Raw genomic sequence first — 21,342 nt, forward strand, 5'->3', positions numbered from 1 at the left:
ACTATGCTTCTAAGCACAGCTCGAGAGCTGTCGTTCCAACCACACAAGTTTGTGATGCAGTTTGCCAATGTTCGTTTGAGCTATTGTTTCGGGAAACCAAATAGTTGAACCATGTTAGTAATGACGGAATTTGCGATGTTAGTTGGCTAACGATGCTTTTGGGAAACGCACCCAGTGCAGTTGAGTTCACACAGCGCAGGTTTTCCGAGAATGCAGTCGTAAGTCCTGAAAATTTTTCGGGTGCGAGTTCTGTAATAGAATGCGGTTGTCACTTCTGTAAATAACTGTACTGTGTGCGAACGTATCCATATGAAAGGGCATATTGCAGATTAGAGCCCCCAGAAAAATAATGTAACTAGATTTTCTTTAAAATATACTTATAAATACGCTACTGAGACTTCTGGAGTCGACTTTGTAAAAAAATTCTAAAAAATGCAAAATCGGAAGTGACGTGAGAGGGTGCGGTCAATTTAAACAAAGGGAAAACAAAGGGTCGCAATGACAGTTCGGACGCTGAGGAAATTGTAAATGTTTATTCATACACAAATGTTATATGATATAGTGGTTTCTCATCATGACTGATTTGGTAGTTAGCAAAAAGATTTTCGGTGCACAGTTCACATTTCGTCAAGCTGCATCTCTGACGGATCTGTGACCATCATGTCTCCTGCCAGCCGAACCACAGACAGTATAGTGTTATTGTATGTGTTTCATGTTTTCCTTCATTCATTAATTCTGTGTTAAGAGTTTATACTGGGGAGCTAAACCATTTAGTGCTTTATAAGTAATTAGCAAGATTTTAAAATCTATACGATGTTTAACAGGAAGCCAATGCAGTGTTGACAGAACTGGGCTAATATGGTCATACTTCCTAGTTCTAGTAAGAACTCTAGCTGCTGCATTTTGTACGAGCTGTAGTTTATTTATCAAGCGAGCAGAACAACCACCCAGTAGAGCGTTACAGTAATCTAGCCTTGAGGTCATGAACGCATGAACTAACTGTTCTGCATTTGTCATTGAGAGCATATGTCGTAGTTTAGATATATTTTTAAGATGGAAGAATGCGGTTTTACAGATGCTAGTAACATGGTCTTCAAATGAAAGATTGGTATCAAAGAGCACACCCAGGTTCCTAACTGACGACGAAGACTTAACAGAGCAGCCATCAAGTGTTAGACAGTATTCTAGGTTATTACGTGAAGAAGTTTTTGGTCCAAAAATTAGAATCTCTGTTTTTTCTGAATTTAGTTGTAGGAAATTACTGGTCATCCAATTTTTTATATCAGCTATGCATTCCGTTAATTTTGTGAATTGGTAAGTTTCGTCAGGGCGCGAAGAAATATAGAGAGTATCATCAGCGTAACAGTGAAAACTAATGCCATGCTTCCTAATGATATCTCCCAAGGGTAGCATGTACAGAGTGAACAGCAACGGTCCTAGTACTGAGCCTTGCAGTACTCAGTGCGGAAAGAGTTTCTCAATCAAACAATATCTTAAGATTCACATGAGAGTTCATACTGGAGAGAAGCTGTTCACATTTGATCAATGCAGCAAAACGTTTCTCAGGGCATCAAACCTGATAACACATCTGACTGTTCATACGAAGGAGAAGCCACAGTTATGTTCTGTGTGTGAAAAGAGTTTTTCACTGCTGTGTAGTTTACAAGAACATCAGAAAATACATACAGGTGTGAGAGAGTACATGTGCTTTGAGTGTGAGAAGACTTTTACTGCAGCAAACAGTTTAAAACAGCACCAGAGAATTCACACTGGAGAAAAACCTTACAAGTGTTCACACTGTGACAAGAGATTCAGTCAGTCATCATCTCTGAAAACACATGAGAGGATTCACACTGGAGAGAAGTGGCACACATGTGATCAGTGTGGAAAGAGTTTCTCTTTTAAAAGTGACCTGAAGACACACATGAAGATCCAGCCAGTGGAGAAACCACATCACCACAGTCTGAAATCACAGTAAGCCGTTCATCTTTATGTGCTGAACAACAACCTCATTTTACTTGCAGTGACTGGTGGGCATATCAATAGGACACAATTCACACAATGTATTCAGACACCCCTCGTCTCATTTAAAGAAATAACTTTTTTATGGTTAACTCGATCAAAAGCTTTTGATGATCAATAAAACACATAAGAACTGACTATTGTTTATCTCTATACTTATTTTTTTTCTTTTAGTTCATAAATGCACAGATCAGTGCCATGTTTGGCTTTAAAAACCAAACTGGTTATCTGCAGAGTTACACCCAGAACAGTCTCTGGAGTCTAATATGGCACATCTAGATGTCTGTTTTTTTGTGTTATAAAGCTGATTTATCTAATAACTTGTTCATATTATTGTCATATTATAGTCATTATTGCAGAAGACAAACAGGACAGAGCAGTGACAAGCAATGAACCATTAAAAAATATTGTGACGATTTTTACAAATCTGTCACTATCAAAAATCCATATGATTTTGCATTGACACAGACTGTTTTTTGGAAGAAGAAGAAATAAAGGTAACAGTTAATAATAACTCATGTTATGAATCATTAGTTAAGCATTAGTAAATAGTTAATTAATCATTAATAAAGCATTAATAGACATTAGTAAGCAGTTTATAAATACACCCATAAATGCTTTGTTCTTGATGTAAACGCATATCTATAATGTGTTTAATAATTGTATTTTCATACTTTATTAATGATTAATTTATCATTTCTAAATTATGTATTACATTATTTACAAACCAGTTATTTACAAACTGTCAGTGGTTCATAAGATCATTTATAAAGTGTAAGTAAATGATTAATAAACTATTTAAATGTACATTTATGCATCTTATTATTTAGACATATAGTAATAATTAGTGTCTTAATAAATGCTTTATTAACACATATTCCTACTGTAATTCATGATTAATTCGGTTAGTTATAAAACATTTAGTAGTTGTCAGTTAACTATTTTTGTGAGCTCATCTAAAGTGAGCACTACCTCTGCCTCGTAAAGCTTTTATAAAAGGAGATTTAAAGGATACAGAACATAGAAATATTTATTTAAAGGAAAAAAAATGAAACTTTACAACGGGTAACTTCATAAAAAAATAAAAAAATAAAAAAAATTCTGCAATGTCACAGAAAATAACAATCCCTGTACTCCTCCAGAAAACATAACTGTGCAGTAAAATGAAACTAAGCTTTTGCAATCTGATATAAAATACATTTCTGTAAAGTGTAAACATTGCTGAATATAAATTTTCCAGTGCCAACACTGGATTACAGGAGTGTCAAAACACAACAAATAATGTTTTTATAAAACAATAATAATGTAATAAAATATTTCACAGTGTCAAAACTACCTCAGTACTCACTTTAAAACATTAGAGAACAGCAGTGCAGAAGATAACTGAGCCTTTAAATCTCCTTTGAAAAAGCTTTACGAGGCATGAATAGTGCTCACTTTAGATGAGCTCACAAAAATAGTTAACTTGACAACTACTAAATGTTTTATAACTACCCGAATTAATCATGAATTACAGTAGAAATATGTTAATAAAGCATTTATTAATTAACACACTGAGTAACTATTACTATATGTCTAAATAATAACATGTGTAAATGTATGTTTAAATAGTTTATTAATCATTACACTTCTTAAATGATCTTATGAACCACTGACAGCTCCTAAATAACTGGTTGGTAAATAATGTAATACTTAATTTAGAAATGATAAATTGATCATTAATAAAGTATGTCAAGACAATTATTAAACACATTATAGATAAGCTTATAAATCAAGAACGACACATCTATAGGTGTATTTATAAACTGCTTACTAATGTATATTAATGCTTTATAAATGATGAATTGACTGTTTACCAATGCTTAACTAATGCTTCATAGTGTGCAGTTATTATAAAGTGTTACCTAAATAAACATTCCCAAGTAGAGGACTTATAAAGAAAGAGTAGTTTCTGCTGCATTGGGTTGAAAATTTAGGAAACATTATGTTTGATTGTACATTCATCAAATATCTGAATTAACAGTTAATTCCTCCAAACACCAGAGAAATGAAAATGTCCCATCTGCCCCTGATATGATGAGCTCATGATCTGTGTCATTAATGTTTATTTGTGAAGGTCTTGTTCTTGTTCACAGAGAATAAAGTTCATCCTGCGGTTCATCTTCTGTTCCTCTGATGGCAGCATAAGTCACTGTATCATTATGATCCTGAAAGAACAGATTCTGTCCATTAATATTGATTATTATTATTAGCGCACGAGCTTCATTTATCTGAGAGTCAAGCTCATTTCAGCAGCGTATAGATGAGAGAAGATGAGTGATTTTCTCTGAATAGGACTGGTCAGTGGACAGTGATGAAGAACAAGGGAAAGTGCTGGTATCTACTCACACTGAACGATTTTACTGGCTTTTTATTGGAGGAAGTGACCTCAGAATAAGTCACATGATCATCTGTCTGCTCCTAAACATCAATGCAAATGTGCAAAGAATCAAGTTTAACACACACAACAGACACATATCTCTCACAATATGTAGAATAACACTAAAGCGTTCAGTAAATCACATTAGAGTACAGACAGTGAACGTAATGTTTGATGATTTAGTTGACTCACATTGGCTCTGGCAGCAGGAGGAATGGACGTGTTGATCGTCTCATACGTCCCTTTATGTTCATTCTCATCTTTGACCTTCAGACAACAAACAGTTCAACTACATGAATGACACTTTATTGAGCTTTAAAGACAGTGATCAGATCTAAATCACTGCATTACTGAACTCACCGCAGAGTCGACTGTCCCTCTTTTATTATCTGAGAATTTATGATAAAACACACATGAAAAACACAGAATGTAACAATAAGATGTTGTTGAAGCATTAAAATGAATGATAAATTTGACTTGATAACTCTTTGAGACTGAAATGACAGGAATTCTCAGCAGGAATAAACTTCTGTTTGTGAATTTGATATAATCCACATGTTTCTATGAGTGAGATCTGAACTGTTTTTAATTGTTGTAAAGGAGTAAATCTGAAACTCACCAGCTGTTTTTCTGCAGATCAGCCAGAGAACAGCAAGAAGGAAAACAGCGACTGCAGCGACAGAAATCACTGCGACTGAAGAAGAGATCGAGCTCAGAGTCAGAGACGGACAGAGACGAGTGGAGACAATTACAGACAAAGACAAAAGCAGCGAAGCACCGAATGTGATTTCAAACCGTTCTGACTCTACCTCTGACTGTAGATTCATGCACATCCTGAGCTGTAAAGGATAATTGTTCATTACCGTAGAATATGACAATCATATTTTAACACACACAATAATAAAAACACTTCCATAACTGATTCATGAGATTATTTCTCACCTGAATACTTGACAGTGAATCTGACTGAGGTCTTGAGTTGATCTCCATGAGTAAGCTGACATCTCCACTCTCTGTTGTCATCTTCATTCAGGAGTGTTGTATTCAGAGTGATGATACAGTGATATGATGAGATTAATATCTGATATCTGGAGTCTGTCTTCAGATCAACACCAGCCTGATTCACCCACGACAGCTGAAGACCCTCAGAATGAACCAAATAATCACAGGGGGATCCAGTATATGAATACAACTGACAGGAGAGAGTCACAGAGCGGCCTGGACTGATCTCAGTCTGTGAGGATGATGATGGAGAGACTGAAACTAAGACACAAGACACAATAATCAACTGAGTTTAAAGGGAGAATCTGCCCTTTTTAAATTGACCACATAATCTTATATAAACTAACCATGAAGAACATGCAGAAAAACACGTGCATCAGTTCCTTGTTTTTGTCCATTCACATATTGTTGGCAGCTGTAATATCCATAATCTTCTTCTGTGACGTTCTTGATGTTCAGAGAGCAGTCAGACCCCAGACTCAGTCTCTCTGTGTCTTTCTTCTTTATCCCTTCAGTAATCAGTTCAACTGCTGCTGAATGTCTGATACTGTTATAGTAGGTCCATGTAGTTGATGTGCAGTCAGAAAGAGCATTATTACAGAGCAGACGGACATTTTCACCAGAACTGATGAACACATGAGGATCATCCACTCCACTGGTGCCTGAAACACAAGTACATCTAATCGACCATAATGCTATATATTAATAAATGAAGGTAAAACATACCAACATAAAGAGCAGAAGATTCAAAGTCTTTTTTCCTCATGAACGCAACCATCACAGTCTCCAGAATGAAGTATTTTTCAGAGAGCTTTTGAAATCTCTTAATATGAAGATAATTGTTGATCATCAGATGTTTGAGTGACTCTATGTCCAGTATCAGGAATATTACAGTATGATCTGTATGTATCAATACACGACTCTCAGATCACAACGTGAATGTGTGCAAGAATAAACTGAGCATGTTCAAATCAACTCTTTCCAGACTAATTCCACTAAACGTCTTTAGAGAAAATCCAGATGTCTTTACCTGTGAGAAGTGAAGAGAGAATGATCAGTCCCAGCAGACACAGATCACACTTATCAGCCATTTTCTGTTTCTGCCAGTCTTCCTCTTCATTATATATAGTTACAGCTCTTCCTTGAAACACTATCAGCTCCTCCTCTGGTTGTGAACTTCCTCTAGTCTGACCGACTAAAGTTTGAAATCCTGCTAGAGTTGATATATAGTGACACTGTACCAGTGCATGATAGAGAAGTAGATTTCAGTACAAATATGTCTTCTCTTATTAATGCTTAAATGTCATTTACAGCACATTTATACTGTAATAGGAACTGTCCCTCAACATCTGATGAAGAGAGATCAGGCTTTGACAGGACAGCGGTTGTGAAACTTGTTCTTCAGTGTGATGAAGTTCATATTCACACTGGCTCAACACACATCTGATCTGAACTGTCTATAGGCTGTACTTTTGCACACGAGAACATTACTGTTTCATTTCTTTATTACATTTCCTGCATGCAGTTTAATTCTAGAAATAAAATCATTAAATTATTAGTGTTCAAACAATCTCTTTATTAAAAGTCACTGGACTACATAAAAACAAGTTGACAAGACGTTTTGGTGTTCAACTAACACTGGCCTCAGTTGTAGAAACACGAAACTCTGTCAAATATACGCCTGCTACAGTCACATGATCAGCACACAAGTAGACCCATACATAAATGTAATATATGTACATATATCTGAGTAGTGATGTCATATATGTTTCATAAAGGCAATATATTATTAGCACATATATACATCCTCATAATATATGAAGATATACGTTTATACCATGTATGAAATACCCATACAGGAATTATTATATATACATATATTAAAATTATTTATACGATGGCTTTTTATATGGTACTGTTATGTTAAGACCATATATGTGAACAATATATGTCTAAATTATATATGCAAGTATATTTAAACGTATGCAAATATTCAGTATGCTTATATAGGATTTTATATAAGTTTATACCATGTATGAAATACCCATATGAGAATTAGTATATAGACATATATTACAATTATTTATATGATGACTTTTTATATGGTACTGTATGTTAATGTCATGCATGCATCAATATATGTGTAATCTATATATGAATCTTTATTTCAACAACATACAAACACTCAGTATGCTTATATATGACTTTATATGGCTTTATTTGCCCACTGTATGGGCTTTAAATGCCCACAGTAAAATAAGTATATACAGATGTGGACAAAACTGTTGGTAAATATGATCAAAGATGACTGTAAAAATAAATCTACATTGTTTATCCTTTTGATCTTTAATTCAATAACAAAAGTCTAACCTTTCATTGAAGGAAAAGAATTGATAGTGAGGAAAATTCACATTATGAAATAAATGTTTTTCTCTAAAACACGTTGGCCACAATTATTGGCACCCTTTTATTCAATACTTTCTGCAACCTCCTTTTGCCAAGATAACAGCTCTGAGTCTTCACCTATAATGCCTGATGAGTTTGGAGAACACCTGACAAGAGATCAGAGACCATTCCTTCATGCAGAATCTCTACAGATCCTTTAGATTCCCAGATCCATGTTGGTGCTTCTTCTCTTCAGTTCACTCCACTCATTTTCTTTAAGGTTCAGGGTCCTCATTTATTAAACTTTGCGTAGATTTCATCCTAAAAGTGTATGTACGCGCAAAAGCTAGATTCTGCGTACGCACAAAAAAAATCAGATTTATAAAACCATACGTACGGCAGAACCTGCGCACAAATCCCTTTATAAATCCCAGTCAGCCGAAGATTGTGCGTACGTGCATCTCCACCCCGTCTCCTCCCCAAAATCACCATATATGGAGCTTATGACGCCTAGTTTTACTATGCATAACCTCATCTGCATATCATTTCCATACATATTCCCATCCACGTGACACCATGGTTAACGATTGTGCCATACAGATTACATTGCTAAAAATCATCCAATATTCTTGTTATGTTTTAGAATAAATATATCAAAATATGCATAAAAACAAAATTGTATAAAATACTTCAGATAAAGGTTTTAGAATAGAGTTGCTTCATTCATTTCCACTGGCCAAATAGTATTTTAATTGTTTTAAACAATTCGAATCAAATTTATGCAGTTTCACTGATAAGGTGAACATCTTTTAGGAAGTTTATAGGCTATTTTTAGTGGAAACAGATCGGCATACTTATTTATTGCAGTGTAAATACAATTGTCTGTCTCGGCGCGTCACCGAAGAATTTTAAAAAGGAAACGTGCAAATCTTACTGTTTTCCTCAAAATATATCCTTCAAATACAGTGGTAATTGTTTGAAGATCAGACAACATCAACACCTCCGTGCAGCTGCAGTTGTACAGTAAGCTATTATCATTGGACCTCTTCAAACTGGACAACAGACCGTTCAACCACCGAATCCAGCAGTGTCCTCCATAATATCCAAGTTAAGTGTGCATCACTGATCGTCGTTCTCACTAAAATATTTTGTCATAACATCTGGTCTAATTTAAAGAGGAATTATTGTGCTCCTAGCGCTCCTGTCATTAAAACAGCGTGTCACAGGAAAAGTGATCGAAAATAGCACATCTACCATCTAAATTCATATCATTTTTAACTTCTCCATAATGACTGCGTAATGTAATTTCAGTGCTTATCGCCATTAGTGAAAGTGTAATATAAATGTAAATGTGTAGGCCCTATATCAAAATGAAAACGAGTTTCCATGTGAGTTTAAATCATTCTTTTATTTATTTAAACTGTTATTGTGAACATGCACTGTATTTATGATTATGACTCATAATGAGGATTTAAAGAGGTTTTCCTTCATCTGCCGTCAGTCCCTCAGCGCACCATAGGTGTCGCCAAACTGCTCTGTCTCCAAAATGTTCGTACGCATGGGTCAGAGTTTGCGTGGAAGTGCGAAAATTTTCCCATCAAGTTTGTTTTTATAAATCACAACTTATGCGTCAGAAGTGGCGTACGCACAAAATAGGCCCTGAAAGTGCGTAAGTTTTATAAATGAGGCCCCTGGTCAGGGGACTGGAATGGTCATTGCAGAAGCTTCATTTTGTGCTCAGTGACACATTTTTGATTTTGATGTTTGTTTTGGATTATTGTCCTGATGGAAGATCCAACCACAACCCATTATTGGTCAGGTTTTGATTTTTATCTGTTAGTATTTGATAGAATCCATGATACCATGTATCTGAACAAGATGTGCAGGACCTCCAGCAGAAAAATAGGCCCACAGCATTAAAGATCCAGCAGTATATTATGGGCATGGGGTACTTTTTATTAGGGATGCACCGATCCACCTTTTTTCGCTTCCGATACCGATTCCGATACCTGGGATTCAGTATTGGCCGATACCGATACCGATCCGATATTCAAGTAATAATAAAAAAAGTGCTAAATTACCTAATAAACTGTATGCCTCACTGTGTGGAAGAAACTGGGATCATTCTTTTGTGCAAGGTATCAGGCTTGACTTAAACATTACTTTCCTAAGTTTGTAAAACAAAATAAACAGACACAAATGTAGTGAATTATTTATTAAATAATTGTGCACCAGTGCAACAACTGTAAATAAACCAATAGCTTCACTAGCTTGGTAGACATTCAAAATAAACAGGAGTCCAGCTGATTCCTTCATCCATGACTCATAACTTGTTTTTCATGAATGGTTGAGTCATAAATGACATGAACTAAATATATTTATATATAAATATAGGCTATACTATAAAATTAAGACATTTCTTTTAAATTTATAGCGTTTTTTTTTTTTAATGAGGCAGTAACATATGATAGATAGGACAGAACAAAAAATGCTATTAATAATCTTTCTTTGCGCAAAAATATTATAATACGAACGGCTCCCATCCAGAGCGGCACAAAGCGCTTATGCGCATCCAGCGTGCAGAATGATGCGCTTGAAGCATGATGCGCTTGAAAAGCACAGCGCTCAGCGGCAGTGCTCCGCATTGAAAAGTTCAAAGCACAAAGTGAAGATATATTGATGCAAGAGTGTGCTTTCTCCAGCTCAGAGAACCTCTTTTCTAGGCGTAGTTTGGGATTCAGTGTCAATGCAAGCTCGTCTGTCGCCAGCTCGCATAGAGGCCATTCTCACAGCCGTAAACAAGCTGAAGCTAGGTCAGTCACTCACTGTGAAACAGTTTCAGAGACTGTTAGGTCTGATGGCAGCTGCGTCCAACGTGATACCTTTTGGCCTGCTGTACATGAGACCTTTGCAGTGGTGGCTCAAAACCAGTGGATTTTCCCCGAGGGGAAATTCGTTTTGCATGATCAAGGTCACGCGGCGATGCCTTCGTGCTTGTGTCATGTGGAAGAAACCCTGGTTTCTTTCCCAAGGCCCGGTTTTGGGGGCTCCTTGTCGTCGCTTAACGCTAACGACGGATGCGTCCCTCACCGGTTGGGGGGCGATCATGAGTGGTCGCTCGACTTAGGGTCTGTGGAGGGGTCATTATCTTTCCTGGCACATAAACCAGTTGGAGATGATGGCTGTGTTCCTGGCACTCAAACACTTCCTCCCAGATCTCAGGGGCCATCATGTGTTGGTCCGCACGGACAACACAGCGGTGGTCTCATATATAAACCATCAGGGGGGTCTGCGGTTGCGCCCCTTATGCAAGTTGGCACACCAGATCCTTCTGTGGGCCCAAGGGAAGTTGCTGTCAGTCAGGGCAGTTTACATCCCAGGGCGTCTGAATCAGGAAGCAGACATCCTGTCGAGGCAGGGGCCGAGGCCCGGGGAGTGGAGACTCCACCCCGAGGTGGTGGAGCTCCTTTGGGAGCGCTTCGGGAAAGCGGATGTGGACTTGTTTGCGTCTCTGGAAACGACCCAATGTCCTCTATATTTCTCCCTCTCACATCCAGCCCCCCTGGGGTTGGACGCTATGGTGCAGACGTGGCCGAGGCTGCGTCTGTACGCCTTTCCCCCGATTGCTCTGCTTCCGGGAGTTTTGGAGAGAGTGCGCCAGGACGGGGTCCAGTTGCTCCTAGTAGCCCCGTTTTGGCCGGGCCGAGTATGGTTCTCGGACCTTATGGCAATCTCGGACCTCAATCCTTCACCCCCGCCCGGAGTTGTGGAAGTTGTGGGCGTGGCCTCTGAGGGGGCACAGCTCTTAGATTCCGGTCTCTCTACTGAGGTAGTGGAGACTATGCTCCATTCCAGAGCTCCCTCCACGAGGAAGCTGTATTCCCTGAAATGGAATGTTTTCTCTTCTTGGTGTAGAGAACGTAACGTTGATCCTGTTAACTGCCCAGTCGGTACAGTTCTGGAGTTTCTTCAAGAAAAGTTTTCTTCTGGTTTATCTCCTTCGACGCTAAAGGTCTACGTGGCGGCCGTTGCGGCTTACCATGTTCCTTTGGAGTAACCCATGGGCAGACACCCATGGGTTACTCGCTTCCTCCGTGGTACTCTGAGGCTGAGGCCTGCGGCACGTCAGAGAGTTCCCACTTGGGACTTGGCCATAGTGTTGGAGGGCCTGTCTACTGCTCCTTTCGAGCCTATCGAAGAGGTTCATGTTAAATTCCTCACTCTAAAGACTCTTTTCCTCCTCGCTATCTCTTCGTTAAAGAGAATTGGTGACCTACAAGCCCTTTCGGTCTCTGCCTCTTGCTTGGACTTCGCGCCAGGCATGGTCAAAGCCTTCCTCTTTCCTCGGGAAGGTTATGTCCCTAAGGTCCCCACTAATGTGGCGGGCCCTATTATGTTGCAGGCCTTTTGCCCTCCTCCATTTCTGGATCCAGACCAGGAATAACTTAATTTGCTGTGCCCTGTTCGGGCTTTGGATGCTTACGTCCACAGAGCTGCCCTGTGGCGTAAGACGGATCAGTTGTTCGTCTGTTTCGGGGCCCCACGTAAGGGGCACCCCGCATCTAAGCAAACCTTGAGCAAGTGGGTAGTTGATCTCACTTGCGTAGGAGTCTGCCGGTCTTCCTTCTCCACTTAAAGTCCGTGCTCACTCTACACGGAGTATGGTGGCCTCTTTGGCCCTGTTGTCTGGAGAGTCCCTCCAAGAGGTTTGTGATGCGGCGGGGTGGTCCTCGCCGCACACTTTTGTTAGGTTTTATAACCTAGATGTGGCCTCTACCCCGGGGTCAAGGGTGCTGGTGTCTTAGTGTGCGCTGAACAGTTTCACACAGACAGGCACTCGGTCTTATGGCGGCGTGGGTATCCCGTTCCCAAAGCGCTTGACGCAGCGCGAGTTCCCTTGAAAGGGAACGTCTCAGGTTACGTATGTAACCATGGTTCCCTGAGAGGGAACGAGACGCTGCGTCCCGTTGCCATACTCCCTGCATGCCTGTATCGACTTACTTCGACTTTCAGAAGCTAACTCTGTTTGGTTCGGGTGTGCTTTATAGTTTCCTGGTCATGCCGTCACCCGCCTATGACGTCCCGTCACGCCATTGGACAGATTTTACACGTGCTTCACGACGCATTCACGCAGAGGCGTTCCCAAAGCGCTTGACGCAGCGTCTCGTTCCCTCTCAGGGAACCATGGTTACATACGTAACCTGAGACGATTTATTTGATTGGTTTGCGTGGAAGTGTGGAGATTACTGGCCTGACGGAAACATTCGAACCGTCGGATCCTTTTTTCCCATTCGTGAGGTTTAGAGAAGTTATGGCTCAGGTGGGCGGCTCTCTCCCCCCGGCAGCTGCATCAACTGGAGCACGTTGTCCTCTTGCCACTTGTGCCATGACTTTGTGACTTCACCCCTCATAAAGCTTAACTTGCCCCGAAACAAAACTTCTTCCGCAAGCTTATTAGAGTATCCTACTGACACCATGTCGTATTCTCTAGTTTATAGCGTGAGTAAATAGCACACAAACACCTGTGGATTCTCAACTAGCTTTGCAGTTATTCTACTGCCCCCAGAATGCCCTCTCGTGGGAGGAATCAGTATTCAGGAGTCAAACCATGTAAAATATTGTTATGTAGTTTTACTAAGGGCGTAATTTCCACTGGGGACAGGGGGGACATGTCCCCCCCACTTTTCAAAATCCCGTTTGTGTCCCCCCCACTTTCAAATTTGTTTGTTATGATTTTTTAACCACATGCCGTCATCGCCACGGAGGAGCAGAACACAGAGAGCCTGTCTGTGTCGATGCGTGCGTCCGCGTCCAGGAACGTCGCGTGCACACTCTAAAAACAGCTCACTGAAATCTGATGAGCAGGTATCGCGGTTGCGGCACAGTCAGCGATGAAACGCCAGAAACAGCAACAGATGACTTTAATGTCATCATGGATGAAAAGAAAGAAAGGAGATGTGAGTTGGTTGATTCAGTAAATTAGCTCAGGTCAGGATAATCATATTTTCTGTCTACACCTGTTGATGTTAGCCTTGACTGAGCTAACGTTAACATACAATGTAGCTAGGTAAATTCTTATTTAGACTGTTAGCTAAATATTTAATGTAGAACATGTGTGTAGCATGAAAACGAGTCCACTTTAAACCGCAACATTTTCTGTCAGCAGGGTTTTTCCTGCATAGAGAATTACGAGGCGGCCGCCTCCATCAAATTTTGTGCCGCCTCCGGCTGTCGACAAAACTCAGACAGGCAGTCACATGCTCAGATACTCATTTTCCACCGACACGGTTCTGTCGCGGTTCCCGGCCTGTGTCCATTCTCGCACCGTTCGATACTGCGGATGATCAGCGGGTCGGGCGAGCCACGTAATAAAAAATAACATTCCAATTAATTGCGGGTGAATGAGAGATAAATCATTGTGTTGATTTTAATAAAGAGACAGAACTCTCATTTCACGGTAAGACGCAACAAACGCACGTCACTCATGCCCCCGAACCCCCCTGCAGGGTGTGTGTCCCCTCCACTTTTCAAACCAAAGTTACACTCTTGAGATTCACTACATAGATCATCCCACAGGTTTATGTGGAGATTGTTTTAAGTTCATTTAAATTAAAAGCTGTTTTATCTTTTGGAGCTTAATAAATGTTAAAACTGATACCATTCAATTACACTGTAATGTTGAATGGCAATTATTAATGTTTAAAATTGAAGACATCATTAGCAGTGTTAGTATCAGTGATACTGGCCTTCATTCATAAAAAGATGTTATTAAACAAGTATTTAATATATACTGTCTATATGTTGTTTCTACATTAATTTGGAGATTAACTGTGAAATTATTACATTATAAAATAGAATAAAAACTTGAAAATAACTGACATTAAAACAAGCTGTCTTGTGCTATTGCAACAAAATTATCCCAATATAAAAACACTAATACACGGAGTGAGCAAACATTTAGGTGAGATAGTCGTAATGGTAACTGAGCAATGTTTATATATGAATAAAAGCCTTAATTAAAATCTTTCTCTCTTCAGAAGAAATGACTGATTTCCTGGACTTTCCTTTTCCTACACAATGGATGGACAAAAAAATTAGATAATATTATAAATATCTATATGACAGTAGGCCTATATACAGCGGTTCTTCTTGTGGTATTAAAAATCGATAATTTTCAAGGTATCGTATCAAAAGTTTTGTGACAACACTAGTGTGGGGTGCCACAAATGTCTGAACATTTTCAAAGGGTGCTGTGACTGAAAAACGTTTGGGAAACACTGGTGTAGAGACTACAATATATAAACTAAGAATAAACTATTAATAGTTTGTTAATGATTGGTAAGTACTTCCTTAAGTAATGTATACTTCAACACTGCGCGTGAGCTGCGTAACATTATGTCCCTGTTCAAAAGTTCCACAACCTGATAAACACTTGATGAAAACAAACACCAGCCAATGTCAACAGAGGAAACACACTGATCCAACCAAACCAACGAACGTGTGTGTTGGTGTTGGTCAGCATCTGTCAGTACAGTGTGAGAGAATACGACTGTTGTACCTTGATCTACTGTGTGCTTCTCCGTCTGTCTCTCTGAGGCTTTTTGTGGTGCTGTGTGGAGAGAGAAAAGAAGAGAAGTAACATGGAACATGTAGCTAAAACATGTCTGCCCATGAGCAATATCTCCATAAAACAAACTACAGTGTGTCTTTCATTAGTGTCTCAGTGAGCACTGTTATATTGATACCGTTTCCTGCAGTGTTGTAGCTGAAGGTGATGGTGTTTCCAGTGAGTACAGGAACATTTGCAGTTGCTCCAGTTTCAGCATTCACACCAACACCGACTTCACTGCGAGCACTGCTGCTCATCTGGACTAGCATAGAGAGAGATTAAAGACATTTATTAAATGAAAACTTTAATATTAACTGATATTGTCTTTCCTTTATTACCTTCCTTGTGTTTCAGCTTGTCTTCTTTCTGCTCATCTCGTGTGTCATAATGCTGATCAGCAGATGCCATCGTCCTTCACTGACTCACTGCTGTTGGACATGAAGAAAAAGCTTTACAATAAATCCACTTTTACCAGGCACTTTCAAAATATAAAGGTACTATTTGAAAATAAATAAATAATATTTCTTTCAAATAGACAGTGAAAGCAGGTGTTGAACCTTCAGAAAATGTTGATTACTTGTAGAGGTCAAACTAAATATTTAGTTTGAGTGTTATTTAGCTACACAACTCTATTAGTTATTGGTTTGCTGGCAATGTTCAGGACTCAGACACACTCTCACAGTTTAAGTCTTGAACATAGACTCATGTCTTTATCTTGACATACACCTGACCTTTATGTCTTAACCTTGTAGTAACGCTGCTTCAGTCAGGTCAGCAGGAATCACACTGTAACTCTGCACTGTAAAACATGAATCTCACTCCACTAACATCAGTTGTTTGTCTTCAGCCTCCAGATTCAGCTCCTGCTCCAGCCCATCATCATGTGTCCATTAAAGACTATGGAGCCAGATCTGCCTCAAAAATAATACATTTTCAAAAACTAAATTCATAAATGCACAGCACAACTCACATTCACTAAATCCGATTCGTAAATTCAAAACTAAATTCATAAATACACAAGTAAAAGCATAAATATTTCCCCAAATGCTCACACCAAAATAAATGTAAAATGTTTACACAAATATGTATATATCAAGTTCTTGAATTAATTTCCATCACACGTTTATGAATGATGTTACATATATTTATGGATCGTTGAATCTGCATTTGTAAATCGTCACACGTGCGTGGACTGCTTTGAATTTGTTTGTGGTATTTTTGAGACTTTCCTGGCAGGTTAAGATTCATAAATATCTGGTAACGCTTTAGATTACGGAAAGTACTGCGTAATTACAACTAATTTACAGCGTAACTTTCGATAATTATAGTGTACCTATAAAGTAAGTACGAGTAAGTATAGAGGAACAATATGTAAAGTCTTGGGAATAAAGGGGTAACAACCAGGAAAATAACAAATTATTTATACTGTAAGTATTTTAGAACTAAGGGGTACCTACAATAGACAACAATCTTACGTTTGGGAGCAATTTAGTGAGAAAGAGCACTGATTAAGTTGTTTCAAGGCAAGTAGAAAGAACTATTGCAATCTTTTTTTAATACATGGGGAAATATACTTTTGTTTCATGTAGTTACAGGGTAAGTAATAAAAAAAAAGCAAACGATCTGATATTACTGACTCTCGAAACCTTTATTTGAAAAACAACTTATTTCAAAACAGATTTAAAGTTACAACACTTCTTATTCGTTTCTCTTGCTTGGCTTCCTCCTCCTCTTGTTTCTCTTCTTCTTTTTCTTTCTTTCCACTGGTGAATCTTAAGAGGGAATTCCATGTCATTTGCTATTATTAAAAGAAAATACAGTACACCCGGAAATGTGCTCACCGTTTACTCATCTTTACCCTCATGCCATCTGAGATGTATACGACTTTCCTTCTTAAGATGAACACAAACAAAGGTTTTTAGGAAAATAAATAATCTCTGGGAAAGCTTTATGCAAGCTTATGTGTTCCTAAAAGTGGAAGCATCAAACAGCACATACAGCAATAACTACAGTAATCCATATGACCACAATGGATGAACCAATGTCTTCTGAAGTGAAACGATACGTATTTGTAAGAAAAATACCAAATATTTTAAAATTTTAAACTTTCGACCAACTGTCACCTGCGCGTGCACGAGAGGGTTGAGAGTAGGGATGGGCAGATCGATATGAAGTATCGATATATCGATACTGACGTTGAGTATTGAAAGTATCGATACTCAAATTTAAATATCGATACTAAGGTGTTTTTTTTTTTTTTTACCAGTTATTTTGTTTATTTAACAATAAATTTAATGCATACAATATGCATTGAATTGGACAAATAACCTATGTTAGCGAATAATTTGTAGTAGAAGTACTTTCCTGCTCATCTGAACACACAAATGCTGCAAGTCAGAACCAATCAATCACAGAGTGTTCGCTCACTACTGACATTACATTCAAACAGGACTCCATTTAGTATCGTAAGAAACCATTGATGCTGTTGGGAAACACAGCCCAGAACAATGCTTAACAGAAGAAAATATAATAATATTATTATTAGTTATTTCACAATAAAGAAAAATGAAACAGTAGCCTACATAATTTGTGCAATTACATTTATTTAAATTGAACGTTAAAAGTTCATATTGATGTTCTGTCAGAATACAAATGTTTCATTTTATGAGTGCAACAGCCTGTCACTGGCAGTCCCTCATGAAAACTAACCATTACTACAGTGACCGTAGTTCAGCTAGTTCGGCTTGTTTGTAGATTTTCCATGGTTTACCAAGTAAACATTTTAACCATGTGTAAACAAAAATATAATGTAATAAACTGCAATTAAGGCATATTGAATGTTAAAATGCCTTTCAAATATAATGTTAAGTGGGTATCATAACCCATTTTACTCTTAGTAATTCAATAATTGAATAAATGTTAAAATCTATAAGTTCATATTAGAGGTATCGTATCGGTATCGATATCGGTGATATTGGCCTTGAAAGTATCAGTATCGTATCGAAAACAAAATAAGTGGTATCGCCCATCCCTAGTTGAGAGTTCAGGCTTGACGTAACTTGAAGCGTGACGTAAGCGTGCCGTGGATGTCAGATGCTGTCAGTTTTTTCTTTTTAGTTTTTTTTTTTTTTATTAATGCTCACAACAAAATACACATTATCATAACAGAATGATAATGAGAAACAAACGAGACAGTTCTCGCGCCAGTTTCACATGAATCTCCCGCGAGAACGTCATGAAAGCTTCACGTTGCTCATTACAATATGCTTCATCGAACGCAAAGTCGACTCTCATGCAGGCGCTGGTGACAGTTGGTCGGAAGCAAAAAGATGAATAGCCTAAACCATGGGAAAATTTCTGGGTGTACTGTATTTTCTTTTAATGGGATTCCTTCTAAAGATTCATCAGTTGAGAAACAAGCCAAGCAAGAGAAACAACAACAACAAATAAAGGGACAAAACGTGTTACTTTCTGTCAGGACTTTAGAATTTGAAATGAAAAGTTGATTTTAAAAAAATGAATAAATGAATAATAAGTGTTGTAGACCTGTTTTTAATTAAGTTGTTTTTCAAATAAAGGTTTCGAGAGTCAGTAATATCAGATTGTTTGCGTTTATTACTTACCCTGAAACTACATGAAACAAGAGTGTAACAAACACCACTTTAATTTACGGCCCGTAATGTCATACTTATGTATTAAACCACTTATGTATTTTAATACCCCATGTATTAAAAAAGATTGCAATAGTTCTTTCTACTTGCCTTGAAACAACTTAAATCAGTGCACTTTCTCACTAAATTGCTCCCAAGATTGTTGTCTATCATAATAGTATAAGTACCCCTTAGTTCTAAAATACTTACAGTATAAATAATTTGTTATTTTCCTGGTTGTTACCCCTTTATTCCCAAGACTTTACATATTGTTCCCCTATACTTACACGTACTTACTTTATAGGTACACTATAATTATCGAAAGTTACGCTGTAAATTCGTTGTAATTACGCAGTACTTTCCAGGCTGTAATCTAAAGTGTTACAACTCTGTTTTTGAAAATAGATGAGAACAACTAAAGAAAGATGAAACACTCACCTCAAACAATATTTGTAGACTTTTCTTTCTTCTCTTCTGAACTGTCATGTTGAACAGCAGCTCTGAAATTTCTTTCACTTCCTTTCTCTGAAATAAAGGAAGTGAAACTGATTTTCACAATTAGCATCTCATCCGTCTGTTGTGATCATACCATTAACACAATTCATGTTGTTTTCACACAATAGGTTGTTTGCAATCATGTGGTTCTGGTGACAAAATTCAGGTGGAGGGCAAGCAGTGAAAATTAGAATGGAAGAGATGGAAAAGTCCGTACTGTGCTGGTTTAGAAAGGTATAAACAGAAAATCACAACATATGTTGGACATGATCCTCGTTGTTACAGTAGGACCAGCCAGGAGACCGGAGATAAGTTAACAGGTTGTTTATTGAACACAAGCAGAGTAGATGGTGACAACAGGTGAGTATGCAGATGCAAGTTCGTGACTGGTGAATGGTATAGAGTACCATGGTACTGTCCTTTGTGGTTGCAGAGTGCCGATGGAGAATGATACTTGCTGACTGGAGACGATGACTGCAGACAACATTTCACACACAGACTGGAGACGATGGAGGGAACTCGGAGACAAGGGAACAGGTATGTAGCGAGGAGAGTCCTTGAGGTAAGCATACAGGTAAGTCCTTAGATGTGAACGAGACCGGACAATGTGACTGTGTGTGTGAGTGTCTTAAATAGTGCTGGTGATGAGTGAGCTGATGAGGTGCAGGTGGCGGTGATCAGTACTCAGGGGAAGCTGTGCGCTGTGATTGGTGGATGTTGGAGCCTGGCGTGTCTGTGACACTTGTGTTATGAAAAGGAGCGATTTTTCTACTGAAATGAAAGTCTTGACTGCCATCGAGGAGGTAGATATTGAGAATGTGAAGCTGCCGTCACGCCGCCCCAGCTAGAAATTTTTTGTTCTAAAAATGTGCGCCTTGCAGGAGGGGGCGTAATGTCACGGTTCTGTTCAGTTAGTTTCTTTTTCATGGACTTTTAGTGTGTTACCTTCAGTCACAAGTGCTTCCTTTGTCTAGTTTCCCGCCACAATTTGTCACCATGGACACTAATCCCAATCATCACAGCTGTTTGTCATATTAGTTAATTATCTGTGTATTTAAGTTCCCTGGTTTCTGTTCATGGTTGTCAGGTCTCGTCTATGTATGGATGTGTGTAATGTTCCTCTGCCTGTGGATTTATTAAAGACTGCCTTATCTTCTTCATCTTTGTGTTTGCGTGAGTTATATCAGCACAGTCCCTGACAGTTTTCAGCGGGTAGTTTTATTTTTGTCACGAATGTGGCTCCCTCGGCCCTTCCTCCGGACTGCTGGAGGGAGCCATCACCGGAATACTGATCAGTTCTCATTCGGACTACGTTTCCCATGGGCCCTCATTCCTGGGACTGATTGCACGCACACCTGCACCGCATCACACTCACACTATTTAAGACACACTCACACTCGCAAAGTCTTGATTTGCCTTGGTGATCATTTCTGAGCGTTTTTCTGTGGACTGTTTTCCTGTTATCATTTGGTTTGTTTATTCCCTGTGACCCTTTGCTGCCTGCCCTGATCTTTGCCTGTTTCCTGGACTGTGATTGTTTGCTGCCTGCCCCGATCCTTGCCTGTCCCTGTTTATGCCTCTGCCTTTGCCCTGTCTGCTCTGTAAGTCCATGTAATAAAATAGCTGCAAATGCATGCACGGATGTAGCCACTGAGTTTGGAATAAACCACATGCTGAGTTTGTTCAAAGACAGCTGGGAAAAGCCACAGTGTGTTCATCAACGTTGAGACGCTACTGGTAGGAAAAAGAGTAATTTCTTA

The 21,342-nt window shown here is 38.7% G+C and overlaps 1 protein-coding gene, 1 long non-coding RNA gene and 1 pseudogene across 2 annotated transcripts in view; 2 read left to right on the top strand and 1 right to left on the bottom strand.

The window, feature by feature from the left end:
* LOC127508802 (gastrula zinc finger protein XlCGF57.1-like) overlaps positions 1 to 21,342 on the top strand; it is a 119,073-nt gene that overhangs the window by 51,051 nt on the left and 46,680 nt on the right. The window lies entirely within an intron of this gene.
* The window catches only part of LOC127509013 (uncharacterized), a 199,719-nt gene continuing 178,951 nt past the window's right edge, over positions 575 to 21,342 (top strand). Inside the window, exon 1 of the long non-coding RNA XR_007929096.1 lies at positions 575 to 1,188. This is a non-coding gene — a long non-coding RNA (uncharacterized LOC127509013). The remainder of the gene's footprint in view (positions 1,189 to 21,342) is intronic.
* LOC127508807 (uncharacterized) lies at positions 1,706 to 19,664 on the bottom strand (annotated as a pseudogene).

Source organism: Ctenopharyngodon idella, chromosome 3 (genome assembly GCF_019924925.1).
Source record: "Ctenopharyngodon idella isolate HZGC_01 chromosome 3, HZGC01, whole genome shotgun sequence".
NCBI classification, from domain to species: Eukaryota; Metazoa; Chordata; class Actinopteri; order Cypriniformes; family Xenocyprididae; genus Ctenopharyngodon; species Ctenopharyngodon idella.